Source organism: Drosophila takahashii, unplaced genomic scaffold (assembly GCF_030179915.1).
Source record: "Drosophila takahashii strain IR98-3 E-12201 unplaced genomic scaffold, DtakHiC1v2 scaffold_103, whole genome shotgun sequence".
NCBI classification, from domain to species: domain Eukaryota; kingdom Metazoa; phylum Arthropoda; class Insecta; order Diptera; family Drosophilidae; genus Drosophila; species Drosophila takahashii.
This window is the reverse complement of record NW_027221619.1, coordinates 20,657-34,147: the sequence shown is the minus strand read 5'-3', so window position 1 is coordinate 34,147 and position 13,491 is coordinate 20,657. Positions and strand designations below refer to the sequence as shown.

The 13,491-nt window shown below is 43.0% G+C and overlaps 2 non-coding genes and 1 pseudogene across 2 annotated transcripts; all 3 read right to left on the bottom strand.

Annotated features, from left to right (window-relative positions):
* Positions 1-748: 748 nt before the first annotated feature.
* Positions 749-10,047, bottom strand: LOC138913993 (large subunit ribosomal RNA; annotated as a pseudogene).
* A 398-nt stretch (positions 10,048-10,445) lies between these two features.
* LOC138913990 (5.8S ribosomal RNA) lies at positions 10,446-10,624 on the bottom strand. The gene has a single exon (XR_011419882.1). It is a non-coding gene; the product is annotated as a 5.8S ribosomal RNA (ribosomal RNA).
* Positions 10,625-11,247: 623 nt separating this feature from the next.
* Positions 11,248-13,242, bottom strand: LOC138913991 (small subunit ribosomal RNA). The gene has a single exon (XR_011419883.1). It is a non-coding gene; the product is annotated as a small subunit ribosomal RNA (ribosomal RNA).
* Between the last annotated feature and the right edge of the window lie 249 nt (positions 13,243-13,491).

Below are 13,491 nucleotides of genomic sequence, written 5' to 3'. Positions count from 1 at the left end.
ACTCATTTTTTTCATATCCATACTAGAACTTAATATTATTTTCATATCCATATAACTCATGTTTGGACTTAGAATATTTTTATACCACGTCACTAATAGGATGACGATTCAGTCATCTATTTTAAGAGGAACATTGACTTGCATATGTCTCTTACTTGCATGTTCGGACTTAGAATATTTTATACACGTCACTAATAGGATGACGATTCAGTTGGCTACCTAAGAGGTAACATATCCTTGCATATGTCTCTTACTTGTATGTTCGGACTTAGAATATTTTTATACACGTCACTAATAGGATGACGATTCAGTTGGCTACCTTAAGAGGTACATATACTTGCATATGTCTCTTACTTGTATGTTCGGACTTAGAATATTTGTATACGCGTCACTAATAGGATGACGATTCAGTTGGCTACCTTAAGAGGTACATATACTTGCATATGTCTCTTACTTGTATGTTCGGGACTTAGAATATTGTATACACGTCACTAATAGGATGACGATTCAGTTGGCTACCTTAAGAAGTACCTATACTTGCATATGTCTCTTATTTGCATGTTCGGACTTAGAATATTTTTATACGCGTCACTAATAGGATGACGATACATATGGCTACCATTGTTAAATATATTTAAATAAAATTTATTTAAATATAATTATTATTTATATATATATATTTATATATATATATATTCTGACTTAAAAAAGCCAAACAAAATAAACACAATTAAATTTATGTTTATTATCGAATCATCAGCAAAGGATAAGCTTCAGTGGATCGCAGTATGGCAGCTGCTCAACCACTTACAACACCTTGCCTGTTTACAAAAGTCGTTTTACAATTGATTCTAGGCTTTGTCATTGTATTAAATAATGCTTTTATATGTAACTAGCGCGGCATCAGGTGATCGAAGATCCTCCCAATTTACTATGTTACAAATTACATTGGCATCACATCCATTGTCGTTTATAAAGTAAATTATAAACTTTAAATGGTTAGAAGCCATACAATGCAAATTGCCCCTTATTTATCATGCAGTCCAGCACGGATACGACCTTAGAGGCGTTCAGGCATAATCCAACGGACGTAGCGTCATACCACTGTTCGCTCGAACAGTATTGTGCCATGGTCCGTACCTGCGGTTCCTCTCGTACTACGCAGGAATGCTGTCGCAACAACGTTTTGTCATTAGTAGGGTAAAACTAACCTGTCTCACGACGGTCTAAACCCAGCTCACGTTCCCTTGCATGGGTGAACAATCCAACGCTTGGTGATTTTGCTTCACAATGATAGGAAGAGCCGACATCGAAGGATCAAAAAGCGACGTCGCTATGAACGCTTGGCCGCCACAAGCCAGTTATCCCTATGGTAACTTTTCTGACACCTCTTGTTAAAACTCTTTAAACCAAAAGATCGATAGGCCGAGCTTTTGCTGTCCCTGTGTGTACTGAACACCGAGATCAAGTCAGCATTTGCCCTTTTGCTCTATGTGTGGTTTCTGTCCGCACTGAGCTGGCCTTGGGACACCTCCGTTATTATTTGAGAGATATACCGCCCCAGTCAAACTCCCTACCTGGCAATGTCCTTGAATTGGATCATACCTGAGTAATTGGAGTTATACCAAATTTTCAAATCAAAAATACATAAATGCACCGTTTTATTAAAGAATTTGTTTGCGATTATATAACAAACTCGTGATACTTTGATCAAGAAGCTTGCATCAAAACCCAATACCATAAGATATAATAATATATTAATAATGGCTAGGAAATGATACACGTTCCATTTAATCAAGTAAGTAAGGAAACAATAAGATAGTGGTATTTCATTGACGATACCAAACCGAAGTCTAATATCTCCCACTTATTCTACACCTCTTATGTCTCCTTACACTGCCAGATTAGAGTCAAGCTCAAAAGGGTCTTCTTTCCCCGCTAATTATTCCAAGCCCGTTCCCTTGGCTGTGGTTTTCCTAGATAGTAGATAGGGACAGGTGTCCATCGGATCCCTCCGAAGCTTATTTAACGTGGCGTGTTCCACACTGAAGGGATTACAACCACGGCACTCTTATACACCCACAAGTGAGTGTATAGTGCAATGTGTCTAGGTTAAGCGCCAGACCAACGCCCCGGACTAGAAGCTATAGCTATGTACATAGCACCCACCCCGGTAGCAATTGAATGCTTACTTGTCGGGCAAGCATTCCCCTTGCTGAGGAGCGGATCTATCTAAATCCCTACTGATCTTTTGGTCACAGCACCCGAGTTGTATGACGCAACTCCACGTCGAGCCCGAAGGCTCTACCCGCATATGGGTGTCAACCACAGCCACCACGATACTCCCACATGGGGCCGACCTCAATGAGCAGCCTTGGACTGCTTCAACCCGTGGGTACCGAAATTACAGGCTCGGTAGGCCTCACCCCTTAAGCTCCGACAAGCTCGGATGGGGCACCCATGCCATATTAGTCGCCTCCTACGACAAGCTATGACAAGCTGTGGTAGAATTCTTTGCCGCTAGCCACACAGCAGGGTAGTTGGGCTAAGCCCGCGCCTGTGGTTCGCCTTCCATCCGTCGTAGCCATCCTTCGCCTCAAAAAGGCAGCATCCGCGAAAACTCTAGGAGACGCATCCGTTCTGGGGTCTCTAACTACTCCCCGACGATCCATCTTCCTTGTTCTGACAATTCCGGAGAGCATCGAGGTCACGCAATTCATTGTACAGCCGGCATTCACATAACACGTGAAGCCAGCTCTCGTCAACCTCCCCACATGAGCATGCGGTCGTGGTGCCGAGAGTCCTGTCGTGCAAGAAATGCGTTTAGCGACCCGTGTCCTGTCAGTAAGAAATCCGGCTTTAGAGTAAAGACAAAGTCTTTCCTCTTGTAGACAAACGCTCCTCTGGGAAGAATTCGTCGAGTCACATGCCCGTGATCCGCGCTATCCCATCTGAGCTGCCCCATTTAGCAGCGCTCGTTCTAGCAGAGCCATCTTGTCCTCCAGTTCATCCCGGTCATATCAGTCCATGCAGCCAGTCGTTGGTATCCAGGGGGATTTCCTTCCGTAGTTTGAACTTCAAGCAGACCGATGAGCGTCAAGATCCATTGGAGGAGCACCAGCAAGCACCTGCAGTGCCACGTGGACACTGTGCGGCATACCGGTAGGCATCCAAAAGGATGGTCCTCTGGCACGAGGTGAGGAGTTTTAGGGATTTACCCCTACTCACCGCCTTGTACCATACCGGAGGCACCAAGAGTGCACATGGCATCATGACCCCTATATATGGTCCTCTTTGCGAGGGAACTGAGTCCCCAATCGACTCGAAGCACCCGTGCTAGCCCCGCGGCGACTCCAGTCAGCCGATCTCGATTTGCCGAGATATGCGGAGGAAACTCAACCGCTCGCGACTAAGATGCCCAGGTACCGTATTTTTCGACATACGGTAGGCTTGCTCCAGCAAAACGCACCGTTGGTCTCCTTCGTTGCTAAAGCTTCCCTTTCAGCAACATGATTGCCGTCTTGCTGGTTGACACGCTCACTCCAACTTCAGATCCCCAGGCTCAACGATGCTCATCAACTGCTCGCCTTTTCGCTCCAGATCAGCACGGGAATTCCCGTCAACGAAAGTAGCAATCATCTGCATACGCGCTCACAGCACAATGTGGCTCAAGGCGCTGAAGCAGCACATCCATCAGAAGGTTCCAAATGAATGGACCACTAATGGACCCTTGCGGGCAGCCCCGTGTAACCGGGACTTAACGGGTGGCTGCTTCATACCTGCTGATGATGCTTGCCCTTTCGGCCGGAGAAGTAGCTTTTCCACAAGCTTATCTCACGACAGCCGACGTCGACAAGCCGATCGAGCACTGCGCTCCACTCCACATTGTCGAATGCTCCCTTGAAATCGACAAAATTCCAAGGACGTATTGCGACGTGGTGTTGTCAACTGTGCTTGTGCATGCCTCCAGGCATCCTCCACGCAGCGTCCAGACGAAATCCAAATTGCCATCTGCAGCCATCCGGTAGCACTCCTCTGAGTCGATTCACCATTAGGGTCCTTCGAGCACCTTTCCGAACACTGGCAAAGGCATATGCCACGATAGGACGAAGGATCGCTCCTGTCCTTGTCGGGCCCCTTTACCAGCGGTATCACTCTCGGTGCTTCCACTCGTCAGGGAAGTATCCTTCCGAGAGGCATCGAGAGTACATCGACGTCAGTGCTCCGGAATGGCACGCCATACCTCCTTGACGATGCCACCCGTGATGCCATCCATACCCGGAGATCTCCGACTTTTCAGCCTGGAGACGCAGGTCGCCACCTCGAAGGATTCGAGAATTGGCGGGGCACCAGTTGTACGTCCACGCGTGCAGTCGACTCCGCAACTGGAAAGAAGTGCGAAGAAGCACGTTTGCGCAGTCGAGCCCAATTTACGATAAGCGCGCCGTTCGACCGAAGACATCCGAGATCGGTTGTCTTCTCCGGCCTCGCATATTCGGTAGACGTGCCCCATGGATCATCTTTGTGCCGTCCCACGAAGTCCCGCCAGTTTTGCTCCTTTGTCGTCAGGATAAGCTTCTTGTACTGGGCTGAAGCAAGCCTCAGACCAGCAACAAGTTGCACAGCATCATCGGTACCACTCCGACGAGCTTCCTGCAGCCTCCGCCTCAGTCTCCGAACCTCTTGGCGTTTGGTACTCAGTTCAGGATTCCACCATATTACTTTTCTCCTTTCTGCAGGCATCCTGCGCCCCATCACTCTGTCGCACACGTCCTGTACGGTAGAGCGGAGGGCAGACACTCGTTCGTCCAACGGCGATTCCTCCAGTTCCTCGAGACCTCTTGCTGCACTCCTTAGCTCCTCACCGAATCTTCGCCAACTTACATTGGAGAGTCTCCATTGCGGTACCGGAGCTAGGCTCTCAACGGCCCTATTGGGATCTGGAGTAACCTCAACAGTGATAATGTTGTGGTCACTGAGATCCCAGAAGTCGACTCTCCATTCGAACATAGCCCATGCTCGCGCTGCGTCGTTGGCGAAGGTCACGTCGATATCACTACTGGAGCGAATATTATCGAACGTGAACACCTGGCTGGCTGTGTTGAGCACACAGGCACCGCTTGCAATGATCCACTCGGTCAAGTGCTGTCCCCGTTCGCGACGATGACTATCTCCAGAGTTGGGTGGAGATTTACTAAACCACATGGGGGACACGGCGTTAGCATCTATTCAAGGATTGTCGGTGTCGTGCTGGCCAGCAGCAGGACCGAATCCAGGTAGTCGGTGTAGGGCTCCAGAGCAGCTCTATGCCGGCAGTATGCGGAGGCCAGAAAGATAGTGCCGTATCTTCCCGTGACACTCACGCACACTCCGTACTCCGTCGTCAGGCTCTCGATGGGCATGCAGATGGCATTTGCATCATCCACTATGATTGCGGCTTTCCTCCTCTTGTCTGCGAAGACCCTCATCCCTCCAGGGAGTCCAGTCATTCTTCCAGCTGTGTCCACGTAGGGCTCCTGGACTAGTGCGAACAGGTGGCCAGCATCTCTCACCTGCTTGGCAAGCTCGATGAAAGCGCAACGGCCTTTGCCACAATTTGCTTGGATGAAGCTGAACATATTAATGTCTAGCTTGCACCCTTGCTATCACCGCGCCGTATATCGGGCAACCTCCGAGAGCATATAATGTCCTGAGGGAAGCCCTTTATGCCGGCAGTTACGGCAATCCACCGGGTTACAACATTGTACCGCTTTGTGGCCATCCTGTCCGCACTGACGGCAGACCTGCTTCGTATACCTGCAGTTGTCAATCTTGTGGTCGAATCCCAGGCAATTATGGCAAGCGTAGGTGCGCACTTGCCGCCGACAGCGATAAGAGAACCACTTGATGTAAACTCTGCCACCATCTAGAAGGCTCAGCGCCTGGTCGTCTACTTCCAGTGTCACGTTAATTGTGGCACCGTTGGCAGTAGACCAGGGCTTTGTGGTCAAAACCACCGCTTTCTGAAACTGCTTCATCGACCAATCCTCAAAGTTTTTCTCTTTGAGTTCCAGCATAAATTCCTCGTGTCCTATGGTGGTGTCAACGTCTTGCACAATCACCCGAGGTTTTATAATCGGATTCCTCGACACCTTAAGGCCCACCTCAGCGAACTTTGCAGATGCGACAACTTTGGTCATTTCTGCTCGAGATGGCGTGCGAATAATAGCACCGCCTCTCTTCAGCTCACGCACCTCATGAACCCTAACGCCCAGGGCGGGCGCAACCTCCTTGCGGATTTTGTCCGCAATCTGCCTTCCCGAGAGGGTGGGATCGTCGCCGGCAACGACCGCTGACCACGTTTCGCGAATGTTCACGCTCCGTGGTGCGGCTACGGGGGGAGCAGGTTGGCCAACAAGATGCGCGCCTCTTGCAGCAGTAGTTGCATAGGAGGCAGCCGAGACGACCGGTGTTGGCGTTGGTTGTCTGCTTGCACGATCCTCGAGGACTCCAATGTGAATCATCATAGCACTGATAATCTCCTCATACCTGTTGAAATTATTCTGGATTTTTCCAGCCAGTTTTGAGCTGGTCGTCGAGGCAACCAATACTTTCGCGAACGAGGTCCGGATGTCCGCCAATTCTCGTGCTATGGCACCGCTTCCCATCTTTACCTTCTCCATGATGGAGACTACCGGAATATCTGGGGTAACAATGGGTGCAGTATCTGGGGCGTCAATAGTCGCAGCGGCGTTTTCAGCGGCGTTCAGAGCAGCATTCACAGGGTCAGCTGAACTTGCGGCAATCGCAGCAGCACTCGGCATCTCCATCCATAATGGCTCATTTTCTTCATCTAAAGACACTGGCGTGTCCTTTGTCCCACCAATAGCTGGAACCTTTGCCCGTGATGCATCTCTCGGCGGCCCCATACTGCGTTTTCCCCTAGCGCGCACGGTCCTTCCACGGGCTGAACTGCGGCTGCTCCCATGTTCACTCCCAGACTCGCTAACATCCATATTGGATGGAACCCCGACTCTATTTTGCTGATCTGGTATCCCAATCAGCTGATTTGCTGAAATTCCAATGCTCGAACCACTTTCAGACAACTGTCAAATAAAATATGCCTAAATGAGGCAAATATGAAAACAAAATTCACAAAATGAAAAACGCGAAATATCACTCAACCGCACAGTTTTTCATGCAGAAAAAACCGAAAACGTTTTCACAGGCAATAAACACGAATTTTGGTGCTAGTTTCAGCTATGTAGCTAACCGGGGACTGTTGTTTTTGAATTAACTAACGGAGCGCACGAAAACACACGTCTGCTCACTCGAGCAATCCAAAATCGACTGTGAGTAGATAGGGACAGTAGGAATCTCGTTAATCCATTCATGCGCGTCACTAATTAGATGACGAGGCATTTGGCTACCTTAAGAGAGTCATAGTTACTCCCGCCGTTGACCCGCGCTTACTTGAATTTCTTCACTTTGACATTCAGAGCACTGGGCAGAAATCACATTGTGTCAACACCCGCTAGGGCCATCACAATGCTTTGTTTTAATTAGACAGTCGGATTCCCCAAGTCCGTGCCAGTTCTGAATTGATTGTTAATTGATAATCGTTATAATTAATAAGAACTAATTGGTTTGACCCAATTAGTATTCTTAAAAATTTTAGCAAGAAAGTTCCACAATTGGCTACGTAACTAACTATCCGGGGAACAAGTAACTAACATAAATGCTAGAAACTCTATTTACCCAGAACGAGCACATAAACCATGTTATTGTTTCCCAATCAAGCCCGACTATCTCAATCTTCAGAGCCAATCCTTATCCCGAAGTTACGGATCTAATTTGCCGACTTCCCTTACCTACATTATTCTATCGACTAGAGACTCTTCACCTTGGAGACCAGCTGCGGATATTGGTACGGCCTGTTGAGAAGTTTGCGTGTCCCCACCATAAATTTTCAAGGTCCGAGGAGAAAATATCGACACAACAGTATATGTCATGCTCTTCTAGCCCATCTACCATATCTCTCTGCGAAAGACTTCCATGGTAGTACGGCTATAAAACAGAAAAGAAAACTCTTCCGATATCTCTCGACGGCTTCTTTATGGTCGTTCCTGTTGCCAGGATGAGCACGAGGCCCATATTTAATAACAAACGGATACTCAACAGGTTACGGAATTGGAACCGTATTCCCTTTCGTTCAAAATTATTCAAGTATATTATATTAGCTTGATTTGTATATATTGCGTTTTTGGTTTTACTTGAAAATTTTCGGCTTTCGCCTTGAACTTAGGACCGACTAACTCGTGATCAACCACTGTTCACACGAAACCCTTCTCCACTTCAGTCCTCCAAGGTCTCATTCGATTATTTGCTACTACCACCAAGATCTGTACCAATGGCAGCTCCATGCAGGCTTACGCCAAACACTTCTACGCATACCATTGTACCTTCCTACTCACTAAAGTTTCAAAATTTATATCACAAGTAATATAAATCATCTACTTTAGCGGTAATGTATAGGTATACAACTTAAGCGCCATCCATTTTAAGGGCTAGTTGCTTCGGCAGGTGAGTTGTTACACACTCCTTAGCGGATTTCGACTTCCATGATCACCGTCCTGCTGTTTTAAGCAACCAACGCCTTTCATGGTATCTGCATGAGTTGTTAATTTGGGCACCGTAACATTACGTTTGGTTCATCCCACAGCGCCAGTTCTGCTTACCAAAAGTGGCCCACTGGGCACATTATATCATAACCTTAAACTTCATATCAAGAAAGTTAAGGTTCTTACCCATTTAAAGTTTGAGAATAGGTTAAGATCGTTTCGACCCTAAGGCCTCTAATCATTCGCTTTACCAGATAAGATTATTTTATATAATATTAAAATGCACCAGCTATCCTGAGGGAAACTTCGGAAGGAACCAGCTACTAGATGGTTCGATTGGTCTTTCGCCCCTATACTCAATTCTGACAATCGATTTGCACGTCAGAACTGTTTCGGTCTTCCATCAGGGTTTCCCCTGACTTCAACCTGATCAAGTATAGTTCACCATCTTTCGGGTCACAGCATATATGCTCAAGGTACGTTCCAGTTAGAGGCATAAATAATATAAATATCATTATACATAACTATATAGAACGCCCCGGGATTGTGTTAATTAGCTATAAATAGTTAAAAAACTAATCCCATTATTAGTCAAGTTAATTACGCTATTAGGTTTATATCCCAATAACTTGCACATATGTTAGACTCCTTGGTCCGTGTTTCAAGACGGGTCCCGAAGGTATCCTGAATCTTTCGCATTGTTAATCCTACAAGTGCATATAATAAACACAAAAATCAATGATAATCATGCCATTATATAATTCCGAAAAATTAACGCACTGTATTCATATAAATCTATCAGCACTTTATCAAATTAATAACATTTATTCTGTGTTAAAATGCAAGCAATTTAATTTGAATAAACTATAAGTTATATTTTATGATAAATTTGGTATGCTAATAGATTACAATGTCCTTATATGGAAAAAATGCACACTATTATCATAATATTGTTTAAATATTACAATTTTAATGATGAATTTTCCATAACGGATATTCAGGTTCATCGGGCTTAACCTCTAAGCAGTTTCACGTACTGTTTAACTCTCTATTCAGAGTTCTTTTCAACTTTCCCTCACGGTACTTGTTTACTATCGGTCTCATGGTTATATTTAGTTTTAGATGGAGTTTACCACCCACTTAGTGCTGCACTATCAAGCAACACGACTCTTTGGAAACATCATCTAGTAATCATTAACGTTATACGGGCCTGGCACCCTCTATGGGTAAATGGCCTCATTTAAGAAGGACTTAAATCGTTAATTTCTCATACTAGAATATTGACGCTCCATACACTGCATCTCACATTTGCCATATAGACAAAGTGACTTAGTGCTGAACTGATTTCTTTTCGCTCGCCGCTACTAAGAAAATCCTTGTTAGTTTCTTTTCCTCCCCTAATTAATATGCTTAAATTCAGGGGGTAGTCCCATATGAGTTGAGGTTGTATATAACTTTTATTTGCAATTAATTCTTTATATATAATGATAAAACATTTTATTAAATTCGTTTAAAGCTGACGTATATATATATTAATGGCATTTATTTGTAACGAATTAACGAAGAATAATAATATTGTCAACGTTTTTCATATTTCAAATCATTAATAAGAGACAATTCTAGATAATATTTTATGCTAGACATTTCTCAGTATTATTTGATTGAAAAAGAAAATATTCCTCTTCGTTTTTCTCAAAGTTTAATTACTATTGTGAGATAATGTTTTTCATATATTTGTTAATATTATGAATAAAATAATTAAATTATTTTTATCCAATAATATACCATATGCTTATAAAATTTTATTATAAAATTTGTATAAACAACTTAATTAGCATAGTCTTACAACCCTCAACCATATGTAGTCCAAGCAGCACTATAAAATTAATTAAAGTACATAACAGCATGGACTGCGATATGCGTTCAAAATGTCGATGTTCATGTGTCCTGCAGTTCACACGATGACGCACAGTTTGCTGCGTTCTTCATCGACCCATGAGCCGAGTGATCCACCGCTTAGAGTTTTATAATATTGGTTTTAAATTTGGTCAAATATGTTTTTATTGAAAGAAATTAAAAATACACCATTTTACTGGCATATATCAATTCCTTCAATAAATGTATTTATATACCTAAAATAAATGCTGCGAAATGTCTTAGTTTTATATAAACAATATATATCAAAGTATTATTTGTAATGGCATTTGTTTGTTAATATATATTGATAATTTTATATAAAACATTAACCTGAAACCAGGTACAACATTGTATATTTTAGGTTGTTGCATTATCCAATGTATGATCATCATCAAATTAGTTGGCCAATACATCTCGCAACGCGTGTATATTATGGTCCATATACACACAAAAGTTTATAATAAATATATAAAATATATTTTATTATATTAATAATTCGATTTGCTTGTTCGAATTTTATGTTTGTTTCTATTTAATTTATTTGTAATAATATTATATTATTACAATATTTCGATTTGCTTGTTCGAAATTTATTTGATCTTTTACTTTTAAGATCATATTTTTGGTATAATTATTATTATAATTATTATGTATATATATATATATATTGGTAATTTGTATTAAATTTGTATTAACAAATTTTTTTATTAACGGTAAGGATATTATACAATAATGATCCTTCCGCAGGTTCACCTACGGAAACCTTGTTACGACTTTTACTTCCTCTAAATAATCAAGTTCGGTCAACTTTTGCGAAACAACCGTAACACACAAGGCGTCACAGTGATCACGTCCGGAGACCTCACTAAATAATTCAATCGGTAGTAGCGACGGGCGGTATGTACAAAGGGCAGGGACGTAATCAATGCGAGTTAATGACTCACACTTACTGGGAATTCCAAGTTCATGTGAACAGTTTCAGTTCACAATCCCAAGCATGAAAGTGGTTCAGCGGTTTACCCGGACCTCTCGGTCTAGGAAATACACGTTGATACTTTCATTGTAGCGCGCGTGCAGCCCAGGACATCTAAGGGCATCACAGACCTGTTATTGCTCAATCTCATTATTGCTAGACGCAATTTGTCCATTTAAGAAGCTAGTGTCCTTATAATGGGACAAACCAACAGGTACGGCTCCACTTATATAAACACATTCAAACACAATAAACATTTTACTGCCACCATGAATGAAGGCTATATAAGCTTCAACACCATAATCCTGAAGATATCTATTTAATATATTTGAGTCTCGTTCGTTATCGGAATTAACCAGACAAATCACTCCACGAACTAAGAACGGCCATGCACCACCACCCATAGATTCGAGAAAGAGCTATCAATCTGTCTTACACACTTATGTTCGGACCTGGTAAGTTTTCCCGTGTTGAGTCAAATTAAGCCGCAGGCTCCACTCCTGGTGGTGCCCTTCCGTCAATTCCTTTAAGTTTCAGCTTTGCAACCATACTTCCCCCGGAGCCCAAAAGCTTTGGTTTCCCGGGAAGCGACTGAGAGAGCCATAAAAGTAGCTACACCCAATTGCTAGCTGGCATCGTTTATGGTTAGAACTAGGGCGGTATCTGATCGCCTTCGAACCTCTAACTTTCGTTCTTGATTAATGAAAACATCTTTGGCAAATGCTTTCGCTTAAGTTAGTCTTACGACGGTCCAAGAATTTCACCTCTCGCGTCGTAATACTAATGCCCCCAAACTGCTTCTATTAATCATTACCTCTTGATCTGAAAACCAATGAAAGCAGAACAGAGGTCTTATTTCATTATCCCATGCACAGAATATTCAGGCATTTGAAGCCTGCTTTAAGCACTCTAATTTGTTCAAAGTAATTGTACCGGCCCACAATAACACTCGTTTAAGAGCACTAATGCAGGTTTTTAAATAGGAGGAACATATGAAAAAATACAAGTATTTAAACACATATAAGAACTCCACCGGTAATACGCTTACATACATAAAGGTATAGTACTAACCACAATTGTAAGTTGTACTACCCGTATGAAGCACAAGTTCAACTACGAACGTTTTAACCGCAACAACTTTAATATACGCTATTGGAGCTGGAATTACCGCGGCTGCTGGCACCAGACTTGCCCTCCAATTGGTCCTTGTTAAAGGATTTAAAGTGTACTCATTCCAATTACAGGGCCTCGGATATGAGTCCTGTATTGTTATTTTTCGTCACTACCTCCCCGAGCTGGGAGTGGGTAATTTACGCGCCTGCTGCCTTCCTTAGATGTGGTAGCCGTTTCTCAGGCTCCCTCTCCGGAATCGAACCCTGATTCCCCGTTACCCGTTGCAACCATGGTAGTCCTAGATACTACCATCAAAAGTTGATAGGGCAGACATTTGAAAGATCTGTCGTCGGTACAAGACCATACGATCTGCATGTTATCTAGAGTTCAACCAATATAACGATCTTGCGATCGCTTGGTTTTAGCCTAATAAAAGCACATGTCCCATAAGGTTCATGTTTTAATTGCATGTATTAGCTCTAGAATTACCACAGTTATCCAAGTAACTGTTAACGATCTAAGGAACCATAACTGATATAATGAGCCTTTTGCGGTTTCACTTTTAATTCGTGTGTACTTAGACATGCATGGCTTAATCTTTGAGACAAGCATATAACTACTGGCAGGATCAACCAGAATAATGTTTTCGTTCATATTTCATTCATATTTTTTGAATAGAAATTAGTAATATAAATATAATAGATTTTATTTCCATATTATATGTTCGGTTTTTCTTAAATATTGATTTTAATTCAATATTTTTTTTTTGCTTTGTGAAATAATTCTATTTTAATTCGAATACGGCCATTTTTATATGGCATTCGTATACGTTCTTTAATTTTTACTTGTTTCGCCACTAATATAACAAGTTTATAATTGATGTTAAAG